Raw genomic sequence first — 12,174 nt, 5'->3', positions numbered from 1 at the left:
TCATTGGCAGCCCTGAGTGATCCAATTCAACAAAGAAAATACATGTCTTGCTTGAATAGAGTTGTTATTTGGCCTCATCAGAATTCTGAAGTTATGGAGTTAAAAGGAGATGTTTCAGGCTTAGAGACAAACCTGAATTTACTGAGGAATGGGGATCAGCACCCAGCCAGTGTAGTGAGAAAGTGGTGCCACTTCCTAGGGTATTGTACTTAAGGAGCAACCCATATCATTAAACATTTATGAAATTCACTAAAATTTTCACGTTCTCTTTAAGTGTAACAACAGAGAATCCAATTGTTGCAAGATAACGAGAATATCAAAATGATTTTGTTGTCACCTTTGATTTTTGAGCAGCCTTTGTTCTTTTCTTAAAGTTACACAATTGCAGAATTTGATGAATTCAGTTCAATCCCTTCAGTTAACAGATGAGGAACCACAGACCCAGAGAGGCGAAGTGACTAGCTCAAAGCTATGCAGCAGAATTGTTTGTTCAATCATTTCCTAGTGTTTATACACTTAGAGAGACAGTGCAAGGAATTCCAAATGGAAAGACCAACCATAGGTAAAGGTAAAAAGATGGCAACTAGAATGATGCCTTGGGGAACAAAACATGCCCATCATTGTCTGGTCACGCCCTCCCTCACACCATACATGCATGCACTTCTTTTTTTTTTTTTTGCACATGAAGGTTCTTTATTCTCAGTGAGACCACCAGGCTACACAGGAACTGAGGCTGTGGGCAGGTCCCACACACTGCATAGAATGCAGGATCTTCAGTGGGAGGGGGTAGGGGGGCTCAGACCTCAGAACCGTCTTCTGCTCACCCAGCACCATGCAAATACAGAGCTAGAAACTTCCTGAATGTGCCTGGCTGGAAACCAGTTGACCCAACAGCTCCACAATCACCTTCTTTTTGATCACTGGGAGACACCAAAAGTGCTGGTACAGGAGTTGGTTTGATTCTCTCCAGACCAGATTCTTGATACCATCGCTAGAGAACAGATCTGTAGTGTTCAGTTGGAACACCAGGAACTGGAAAACATGTCCATCAGTGCTCGCACCCCACACAGTCACTGGATGCTCCAAAATTTTAGGGTTATCCCCACAGAGGTGCTGGGCCTGAGGCAGGGCATTGTCAAAAGCAAATACGATCATCCTGGCCTGCAGCTGATCTGGTTGAAAGCGATGTGATCCTAAATTGGCTGTTTCCAGGAAATACAGGGGGTGGGGATAGGGGTAAGGATAACGTTCCTGGAATCCTGGGTCATCTTTCACACCATAAACATTGGATTCCTGAAGATAAGTAATAGGAGATATGAGACAAAAGTTCTCAAGAACATGATTCTTAGTAGTCTTGACCTCTTCTCTGGAGGCAATGGGGGGCAGAGAATCCTTGGCACTCAATTGGGTTCTGATGGACTCATTACCTGAGCAACAGTAGACTCTTAATTCCAGGTGGTGGAAAAAGAGTAGCTTTTGGTACAGATCTGCTGGGTCAGAGCAGAATGCTTGAGGATCTGGGATTTACTCAGCTGTATCAGACTGTCCACAAAGATTGGACAGTAGATCTCTCTCTTGGGGATGTCTTCAGTGGTGTGCCAGATACAGGCATGAAAAAATCACACTCAAAACACTCTCATCTTGGTTCTCTATGTGATTTCTTGGATCATCAAGGCTAAAAGTACTTTCTCTGGGACGCCTTCATTTAACTTGGTCTTGGTATGCCAGTGGACCTGAGGAAGCTTCACTGTTGGAAAATGTAGTAGACCTGGTCCTTGTAGAGTGGCTGCTGGTGAATAGGGGGCCAATGGTGGAACTTCAGGTACTTCCAACCGTGGTCCCAGGGTAGGAAGACTGGTCGTGCCATACCCTCAGCATGAAGTGAATTTTCCTGTGGAGGTGATGGGCTCCAGTCCAGGAATCTCATATACTTGGTCCAGGGGAGGAAGCTCAGGCTTCCATGTAAAGCACACACCTCACTGGTATGCCCCATGTCTAGGTGCTCCACATCCCCCAAGGCTGAGCTGCCTGGATCAGGCCAGTGCCTGCCTTGCAGGCCCAGATGTCAATGCCATAGCCAAAAGATCTCCTCATGCTTACCACCTGGACGCTACCATCTTCCCTCATACAGGGTCTGCTGGGAACAAAAAGCATGCATGCACTTCTAAGGGAATCTGCACCAAAGGTAGTATAAGGTGGGAGGTGATAACACAGAATTCTGAGCAAGATTACTTGGGAATGAGTCCTGGTTCTGCCTGTACCAGCTGTGAGATCTTCGGAGATTTATTTTCCCCAACAGTAAAATGGTGGGAGTGATAACAGAACCTACATCTTAGGATGGTTTTAAAAATTAAATTGGTATTAATGCATATGAAATATTTGTAACAATGTCTAGTACATAAGCATTATATAGATATTATGTTGTTATTATTAAATTATGTTATTCATTATTGCTATTTATATGACTAGGCCATAAACTCTTCCATATGGATTAGGTCTCCTGGCCACAGTTGATTGGATGAGGAGTGAGCAATTAACCGAAGTGGAGCATCTGTTGAGTAGTCAATGTCCTAATATTTATGTAGCCTACATTTACAGGGATAAATTGGGCCACCAGATTAGGGTCATCATGAATAAGGAAATAGGAATCCAAAGGCTTGGGCCAGTGAACTGACAGACAGGAAAACTCAGGGCTAGGGCAGACACACGGCCAAAGTGCAAGTGAAGTTATGAAGCTTTGAGGAAGCCAGTTGATGGAGGAGAATGAGGCATGTGCGTGCACGCACACACACACACACACACACACACAGAGGAGCCACCTCAGTCTCTGAATACTTTCTATGCCTAATCCAATTCCTTGGGTAAGCAATTCTCACTAAATCCTCTTTTTTTTAGAGGTCTCAGTTCCTTGCAACCAGAAGAGCTATCAAACACTTGTAGGTAGTTCTGCAAGACCAAGAAGAGGGTCCCAAGAGGAAGACACTGGGGCTATAGGCAGGGGTCAAGTGTGTACCATATGAGTTTAATCCTCATCCAGAAACTCACTGGAGATTATTGAAGGATTTAAACAGATGAGTCTCATCTGATCAAATTTTCCCTCAATTCTGTAAGGTCTTCCAGACACTAATGCATATAATAAATTTGAGGGGGAAAAATAAACTAGAGAGGCAGGAAGTTAGTTGAGTGGCTTTGGGCATAATCTAGGCTAGAGCTGAACAGTACCTACCACTAAAGTAATGGTGCTAGAATGGAAAGAAAAAGACAGATAAGAAAAGAAGGATATTAAGAACCTGGAGACTTGTGTAGCATGAGGAAGTGGCTGGTGTCTAGAAAAGATTTGTACCTCAGGTGGTTGGATAGATGAACTCGGAAACATAGGAGTCATTTTGGGAGTAGAAGTTGAGAAGCTTACCTTTAAATATGCTGAATTTGAAGTCCCTGTGTGACACCCAAGTAAAGATGTCCTGTTGCATTTGGATATATGGTTTGGAACTCAGCAAAGGAGCTAAAATGACAAATTTAGGAGCCAACAGGTGGAGGGATTAAACAGAAGGAAGGATCCAAGAATAAGAGGGAAAGAGGAAAGAATGGAAGCTGATAAAGACAAGTTTGTAGTTGATGAAGATTTAGCAAATCGAGGAAGTTCTGTTTGATGGTGTTTCTTTTTTATTTTATTTTTTCCTTTTTCTCAGTGAAATAAGAAGCAAGAACATCTAGTAAGAATGAGAGGAAAATTTATGCACAAGGGGATTGAAGAGTAAATTTTGTTTAAACAAAAACACTATTGCAAGGATGAGGTAATGGGCTGAAGTCATAGAACCATGGGGCTATTTTAAAGTCTAGTTAAGTTTGAAGACTGTAGGTATATGATGGCATCAATCCATGTAGTTGTTTGATCTCTTATCCACATCCCAGGTGTTGTTGTTAGGTGCTGTCAAGTTGGTTCTGACTCACAGCAACTCTATGTACAACAAAACGAAACACTGCCTGGTCGTGTGCCATCCTCAGACTTGTTGCTATGCTGGAGCCCGTTCTTACAGCCACTGTATCAATCCATCTTATTGAGGGTTTCCTCTCTTTCTTTTGCTGACCCTCTACCCTCCCAGGCATAATAGCGGAGAAGCCTAAAGATTGTAAGATTGAGGACAGGTTTGATGGAAAAGCAAGAGGGCAAGGAAGAGTGTATAAGAAAGATGGAATGATTTAGGCTTTATCTAATTTAATTTTAATTTTTATTTTTATTGTGATTTAGGTGTAAGTTTACAGAGCAAATTCATTTTCCACACAGCATTTAGGCTTTAATGAGTTAGAAATGAGTTGAGAGGTGATGTTAGCATAGGAGGAAAAGGAGAACTTGGGTTTAGGTTGGAAGTTTTCAAGGGATCAAAAAGTGAGACCCATAAGGGAAAAAAAAAAAAAAAAGTGATGACAAACAGAAGGACAAGCATTTGTTGTCACTGTGTGGGACATTAGAGTTCAAGATTTTGGGTATAAAGCAGTTAATTGTTGCTCAAACCAATACCAAAGGCAGGTCCCCTAATTCAGTCATGTATTTCCTTTTCCTGGAATGCCTCTGGTTTCTCTGAAATGTCCTAGAGCCCTAACTACAAGGCCAGACTTATAATAGCCTGGCATGAGCATTTGCCAGGGAAATTTATCATCTTTTGTCACTGGAGTTCCATCTGAGGTTGGAAAAAAATTGAGAAAGTTTAATCACACTGTTCTTTGGAGTCCATCGCAAGGCATTAATAACTTGCTGTGATATTAGCAGTTTTACATCTTACACTAGCATCATTTTGTCACATTAGTTTAATATTGCCATCATGTAGCTTAGTATAATGTGATACAAAAGTAGAATTACATGTGCACTTTTCATATTGTTATATTGAAATCTAGTACGTATGTGACACTAATACTATTCAAATTCCATAAAATATACAGTTCCTTCTATAAAGACATTTTAATGTTATGTTAGAATAAGAATGCAGATCGTTACATTTCCAGAACCATGCAGTGGAGGAAGAAGAACTCTTTAACTTAACATTTTTTAGTCCTAGGGAGAGGAATCTGAAGATATTTCCCATGCATGATACCTAAACCCAGCCTTGCCTTACCTGACAATCAGACCAGGTGCATTAGAGTTGGGGTCGGCAAATTTTTTCTGTGTAGATGGTCAAATAGTAAATATTTCTGGACATGTGGAACATATGGTCTCTCTTGCAACTATTAAATTCTATTATGGTGTGCAAAAGTGACCATAGACAATGTATAAATAATAAATCAAATAAATAAAACTTCATGATGGACACTGAAATTTGAATTTAATATAATTTTTGCATGTATAAAACGTTAGTCTCCTTTTCATTTTTTATTTATTTAAAAATGTGAAACACACTCTTCATTCATGGACCATAAAAAACGGAGTGGGCCAGATATAGCCCACCAACTATAGTTTGCTGAATCCTGAATTAGAAGAGCATGAATCTGTAAGAGGCGTGATGCCAGACTCCTTGATAAGCATTGGTGGATTGAAGCTCTCTTGTAGAATTTATACACGCTAATATGTACTTCCCCAAAACTGGCTTTGATGAATAGTAGACATATTTTCCCCTTTCCATATTTTCTATTTCCTTGCCTCTCACTCACAAGAGTAGGATTTGATTGACTCAAACAATGGGATGTGCTCTGAATGTCTGAGTTAGCATCAAAGGAGGTGTGCTATGACCTAGGTTGTCATCAATGAAAAGACCTAATTCTTTACTTTAGACCAAGCCTTTGGAAGTTTTCCTTTCCTATTAAGCAGCAAAATATTTCCCAAGTAGAAAGTCAAACCTATGCTAGTAAATGAGATAGATACTTCAATTTTATGGTCCAAGGACAGTCAATGTGGTTGTTAGAAAGCATGATACCTCATACCATCTCTCCAGAAGTAGTGGTTATGGCTTAGGTCTACTTAGTTACAATTGGTGTTGCCCTTTTCTAAGTTCATTTCTCTTCCTGTTTCTTCTCTTAGTATGAAATTCTTGACAGTGCTCAGTAACTTTGGAGTTCAGATCTAGCCTAATGGGGAAAAGCTCTCCAGAGATCTGAGACTACTTCTTAAATCCTTACTCTGCCTTCTCCATGGAAGTCTTTCAGAGGGGCTTTTTTTCAACAAAATTGAACAGTCTTGCTAGTGGTTACATGGACTACTGTTTTGGTTACCTAGTGGCACTCTGACAGGAATATACCACGATGGGTGGTTCCAACAAACAAGAGTTTATTCTCTTATAGTTTGGAGGCCTTTAAGTCTTAGTTCAAAGTGCCAGGCTCTAGGGGCTGGGTGAAAGCCTCTCAGTTGTGGGCTTCAGCTCTGCCTCCTGTTCTTGGCCCACTGAAGCTGGAGGCTTTTCTTCACTCACACAGCTCCTGGTTGCTGAGACTGACAAACCCAAAGTTGACAAGTAAAAAGGCACAGTCCAATGTTAACAAACAACACAGCAGACAACCAATTCAAGTGCAAAAGAAGTCCCAAGATCGGCAGGGGATGGCAAGTTGCTGAACAATGACTTGGCTACATGCAGGGTTCAAGCGTGCCAAAAAGCTGGAGACTTTCCTAAATCTGCTTCTTATATACTGGAAGCAGACCATATCCCTAAAGCAGCTACTCAGCTGCTTCAGTAGATTCCACCATGGAACTGATAGCCAAACTCACCATGGATAATAACTACATCCATCTGCCCAGCCACTCAACCAGGCCCAGCCAACTTCATAACAACCTTCTTGTTGTTGTTGTTAAGTGCTGTTGAGTTGTTTCTGACTCATAGTGACCCTATGTACAGCTGAATGAAACACTGCCAGATCCTGTGCCAGGTCCACTATCCCTGCTATAGCTGAGCCCATCATTACAGCCACTGTGTCAATCCATCTCATTGAGGGCCTTCCCCTTCTTCATTGCCCCTCCAATTTACCAAGCATGACATCCTTCTCCAGAGAATGGTCCCTACTGACAATATGACCAAAATAGGAGAGATGAAGTCTGGCCATTCTTGCTTCCAAGGAGCATTCCGGCTGCCTTTCATCTGGGATAATTTTCTTCTATTAGCAGTCGATGGTACTTTCAGCATTCTTTGCCAACACCACAACTCAAAAACATCAACTCTTCTTCACTCTTCCTTATTCATTGTCCAGCTCTCATATGCATATGAAGCAATTGAAAATACCATGGCTTGTGTCAGGCACACCTTACTCTTCAGGGAGACATCTTTCTCTTCAGCACTTGGAAGAGGTCCTTTGCAGCCAATTTTCCCAGTGCTGTATATTGTCTGATATTTTGACTGCTGCTTCCACTGGTATTGATTGTAGAACCAAGTAATATGAAGTTTTTGATAACTTCAATCTTTTCTCCATTCATTGTGATGCTTCTTCTAAGTCCAGTTCTTAGGATTTTTGTTTTCTTTTTATTGAGGTGTAAACCATATTGCAGACTATAGTCTTCAATCTTCATCAGTAAGTACTTCAAGTCACCCTCATTTTCAGCAAGCAAAGTTGTGTCATCATTGTGTTGCATGTTGTTAATGAGTCTTCCTCCAATCCTGATGCCATGTTCTTCTTCATGTAGTCCAGCTTCTCAGATTGTTTGTTCAGCATACAGTTTGAGTAAGTATGGTGAAAGGATACACCCCTGATGTACTCCCTTCTTGATTTTAAACCATTCAGTGTCCCCTTGTTCTATTTGAACAGCAGCCTCCTAGTTATGTACAGGTTACTCATGAGTACAATCAAGTGTTCTAGAATTACCGTTCTTCTCAATGTTATCCACATTTTGTTATGATCCACACAATCTAGTGCTTTTGCATGGTCAATAAAACACAAGTAGACATCTTTCTGGTCTTCTTTGCTTTTAGCAATGACTTGGCTACATGCAGAGTTCAAGCATGCCAAAAAGCTGGAGACTTTCCTGAAAGCTGCATCTTATATACTGGGAGCAGACCACGTCCCTAAAGCATCTACTCAGCTGCTCCAGTAGATTCCACCATGGAATTGATTGCCAATCTCACCATGGGGAATAACTACATCCATCTGCCCAGCCACTCAACCAGGCCCAGCCAAGCTGGCAACAACCTTAACTACCACAACTACCAACAATGCGAAAGTATGAAGAGGGATGTCACCTGCTGTCCTGAGGCCACCAGTTTCATTCAACCTTCAATATCTAAGTAGCTTTGGTTGATCAATGTCACCCTTATCAATTTGATGAGGATTTGCCAATATTAAGGATTTATTTTTAATTTCAAAACAAAGAAGAAAATTTAGAAGTGAGAATAGACATGATGGATAAAATGGTTCCATCCAAACAGATCATTGAATAAACTCTCAATTAGCCCATGGAATGGAGTTACTGATACTCTTTCTTGTATTTTTTTTTTTTTTTAATTATATAAAAAAGAACTTCTATTTTGAAGACTCTTTTTTGATATCAAAGATGTCCAATAACTGGCTACATAAAACCATGGCAATTATTTCTGATCAAGTATAACTTTCTTTCTGAGCCTAGTTGGACTCATTAAATTCTTCTTACCATAGTAGTCAAAGTAACAACTAGCAATTGATTAGACTTGGCTCATAAGATGAACTTTTGTTGCCGTTCCTGGACTACATTTTTATTTCATTTTGTCATTTCCTATAATCACAACATCAACTTCAAAAGCATATAATATTTTATTTATGCAGTGATATACTAAGCATGAAAAATAAAGCTCTATAATCTTTACGGAAAAAAAAAACACCTTCTATTCATAGATAAGAGTCCTCTAGGCACTCTCTTTGGAGGAAAAAAGTGGTTTCATAGTTTAGTGTTAAAATGGCTCAATGATTGAAGACCTAAAACTATTTCTGAGACCTAATCCTACAAAAATAATAAGAAATTTGCATAAATATATATACACATCATATTTGTCACAGAATTGTTTATGCCAGCAAAATATGAGAAACAACTTATTGCACAATAATAGGGGAATGACTAAATCAATATCATAAATCCATATAATGAAATACCATGAAGTCACTAAAATGAGTAGAAGCTATATACACTGACCTAGAAAGAGATGATATTGATGCTATATCTTTAAAAATCTGTATATATGTGTAAATGTCCATACAGTACTGTGTTGTCAGTGATGGGAAACATTGATATATGGGTGGATAGATGGATAAACAGGCTGAACGATTAGGTATGTCTATGCAGAGGAGAGTGTGCCCATGGCCACATATAGAGTTGGCAGACAATGTTTCTACAAGTGCATTTGTATGTTCTGTAAGATTTTCCAGGTATATAGTAGAGCTGACAAAGAGACAAGGTTGTAGTTACTTCTTGGCCACAGCCAGCTATCCGGAGGGAGCAAGAAGTTGGACCTGTGGGCTCAGGACCATGGTCACAGGGGCCATCAAGCTCAATTGGCATAACATACTACACAAAAATGTTCTTCTACATCCTACTTCAGTGAGTAGTGACTGGGATCTTAAAAGCTTGGAAGCAGCCACCTAGATGCAACGATGGGTCTCTCCTCATCCAGAGCAAAGAAGAATGAAGAAAACAAAAGATACATGGAAACAATTAGTCCAAGTCACTGGTACACCATGTGATCCTCAGTCTATATGACTATGAGACCAGAAGAACTAGATGGTGCCCAGCTACCATTGTCAACCACTTGGAGGGTGATCTATGTAGGGAATCCTGAATACAGTCAGGGAACAATGTGTAACAAAACTCAAAATCACAAAAAAAATTGGGACCAGGTTTCTTGGTTTGATAGATGCTGGTGGAACCTCTGAGACTATGGCCCCTAGCTCCCCTTCAGGTCTGGAATTGATCCCACTCCTGTGGCTTCCAACCAAACAAAAGACAGGAATATGAGCTGTACATTTGAATAAGGTAGATATACTCCTTGGAGAGAGCAATCATGGGAGAATCGAAGGGCTGTGTATGCATAGGGAGACAGCTTGGGGGTGGGGGAAGAGCGCATGGGAAGGAAGGACACAGGGAAGAGGCAGCCATGGGGAGGAAGTGGGAAGGGAGCATTAGGGTAAACTGTAGTCAATGTCATGAGACAAAGTGTATGTGAACTGCTGTATGGAAAATGAATTTGCTCTGTAAACTTTCACCCAAATCACATTAAAAATTTTAAAAAAACTATATATATGTGTAAATGTGTTTGTATGCATGGATATGTTGTTATAACTCTGGTATATGAAAAATATTAAAAAAGGCCACATACAAAACTGTAAATAGTATTTATTCAGGGGGTCCAAGGATAGAAGAATTTCTTTTCCTAGTTTTTATAATTTCCTCTAAACAAATTTAAAACACAGTGTTATAGGTGTAGCCACTTGTTAAAAATGGATTTCTAAGATTTGTGCATTTCACTGTGCGCAAACATTATTTTTATTGCCATCTCATATTTCCAGAATATAGAGCAGAAAGAAAGGGGAAAGTTCCTATCACAAGAGAGGAGTTCAATTTCTGACTTTTAACAATCTGCACGACCCCAAGAAACTAGGTCCTTGAGTTCCAGTAAGATGGCGGACTAGGCAGAAAGACTACACAGACCTTCTTCAACAAAGAAACTGGAAACCAATTAACACAGACACAGAAGATAATCCTGGAACCCTGAGCCTTGAAGGGAAGGATATAGAAGTGGACTAAACCCCAACTAGCAGAAGAATTTGCACAAAAATACCAAAAAGGGAGATATATAGAGCTGTGGTCTGACAGAGATCCTGAGTGATCCTGACGGCACAGCACAGACAGCTTGGAGAGTCCCAAGTGGTGGTAGGACCTAAGAATTTACCTAAAACTCAGCCCTGCTAGCCAGGGACTGCACGGAGGACTGCTCTGGTGGCTGGGGAATAAACGGAGAAAGCGAAGAGAAAGATGGGCTGAGCTGTGGAATTTTACCTGTCCAGAGGGTGCCGCCATTTTGAATGTTTACAAGCGGCTTGGCCATTTTGCATATTTAAAGAGACAGCACTCTCCCAGATTCCAGAGGCTTAGGACGAGGTTCTGCTTGCCAGCAACCCCAAGGATACTCCGGACCTGCACAACTGAAAAAGCACAACATTCCTCTTGTTACTCATATAACCCATACCCGCTTGGTGAAGGGAAGTGCAGCCATCGCCCACTCCCACCCACTTTCTGAGCCCACAGGAACTCCATCCCAGTCTGTGGGCTCAGACAGAGCCTGGGTGCTCTGCCCTGTCCTCCACCAGTTTTTTTTTTTTCTCTTTATTTATTTATTTATTTTCCTTTCGTTTTTGCTTTCTTTCTTCTGGTGTTAAGTTTGCTTGTATTTGTCTGTTTTGAAACTACTATTATTATTCATACTTTTGTCCTTTTTACTATTATTCGTTATTATTCCCCTCCCAGGTCCTAGTTTTTAGCATTTTCTCTTTTCCCTGTTCCTGGTTGAAAAACTTAAAAAAAATTTTTTTTTCTTTTCCCTTTTTTCTCATGGGTAACCCCATTCCTTGTTTTTCTTTTTGATTTTTTCCCATTTTTTTCATTATTCTCCTCCTATACCTTTTTTCTCTTAGTGCCATATCCCCAGATATTGCAGATTTTCTTGTTTTTTCCTTCTTCTTTTTCCCTTTTTTCTTTTTCTAGTTACTATTCCTGTGTGATTACATGGTGTGTTTTTTGTCCATGTCCTTTTAGTTTTTTGATTGTTATTCAATTGTAATTTTTATCTTAGTGGGAGACAGAAACATTCCCCATAAGACACAACTACACCCACACCTCCTGCAACTTACTGACTGAGCAAAAGCCACTACCTCCTTCTCCACCAATGGGCCAATGATAAAAAACCACTAAGAAGAGCCTGAATCACCTTTGGCTGCCCTTCACAGTTAACAGAGATCTAAATACAACAACCCCATGATATCTCAGAGACAACAGACAATCACAGTCCACATAAAGAAGCAAGATAAAGTGGTGAAAACAAGGGAACAGGATACAGACCCAGAACACATCCCTGAAGAAGCAGCAGCATTGGAACTCTCTGATAAGGAATTAAAAAGAATTATCTTTAGGTATCTTCAAAGGAGTGAGAGACAGACCAAAGAAAACACAGAAAACACCCTAGAAGAATTTTGGAAGAAAATACAAGAACAAAATGACAAAATAAATGAAAAATTAGA

At 40.3% G+C, this 12,174-nt stretch overlaps 1 pseudogene; it reads right to left on the bottom strand.

Moving 5' to 3' along the window:
* Positions 1-820: 820 nt before the first annotated feature.
* Positions 821-2,075, bottom strand: LOC103196399 (annotated as a pseudogene).
* Positions 2,076-12,174: the final 10,099 nt, after the last annotated feature.

The sequence above is a fragment of the Orycteropus afer genome, unplaced genomic scaffold (assembly GCF_000298275.1).
Source record: "Orycteropus afer afer isolate SDZICR_OR568_19922 unplaced genomic scaffold, OryAfe1.0 scaffold00065, whole genome shotgun sequence".
NCBI lineage: Eukaryota > Metazoa > Chordata > Mammalia > Tubulidentata > Orycteropodidae > Orycteropus > Orycteropus afer.
This window is presented reverse-complemented; position numbering and strand designations above follow the sequence as displayed.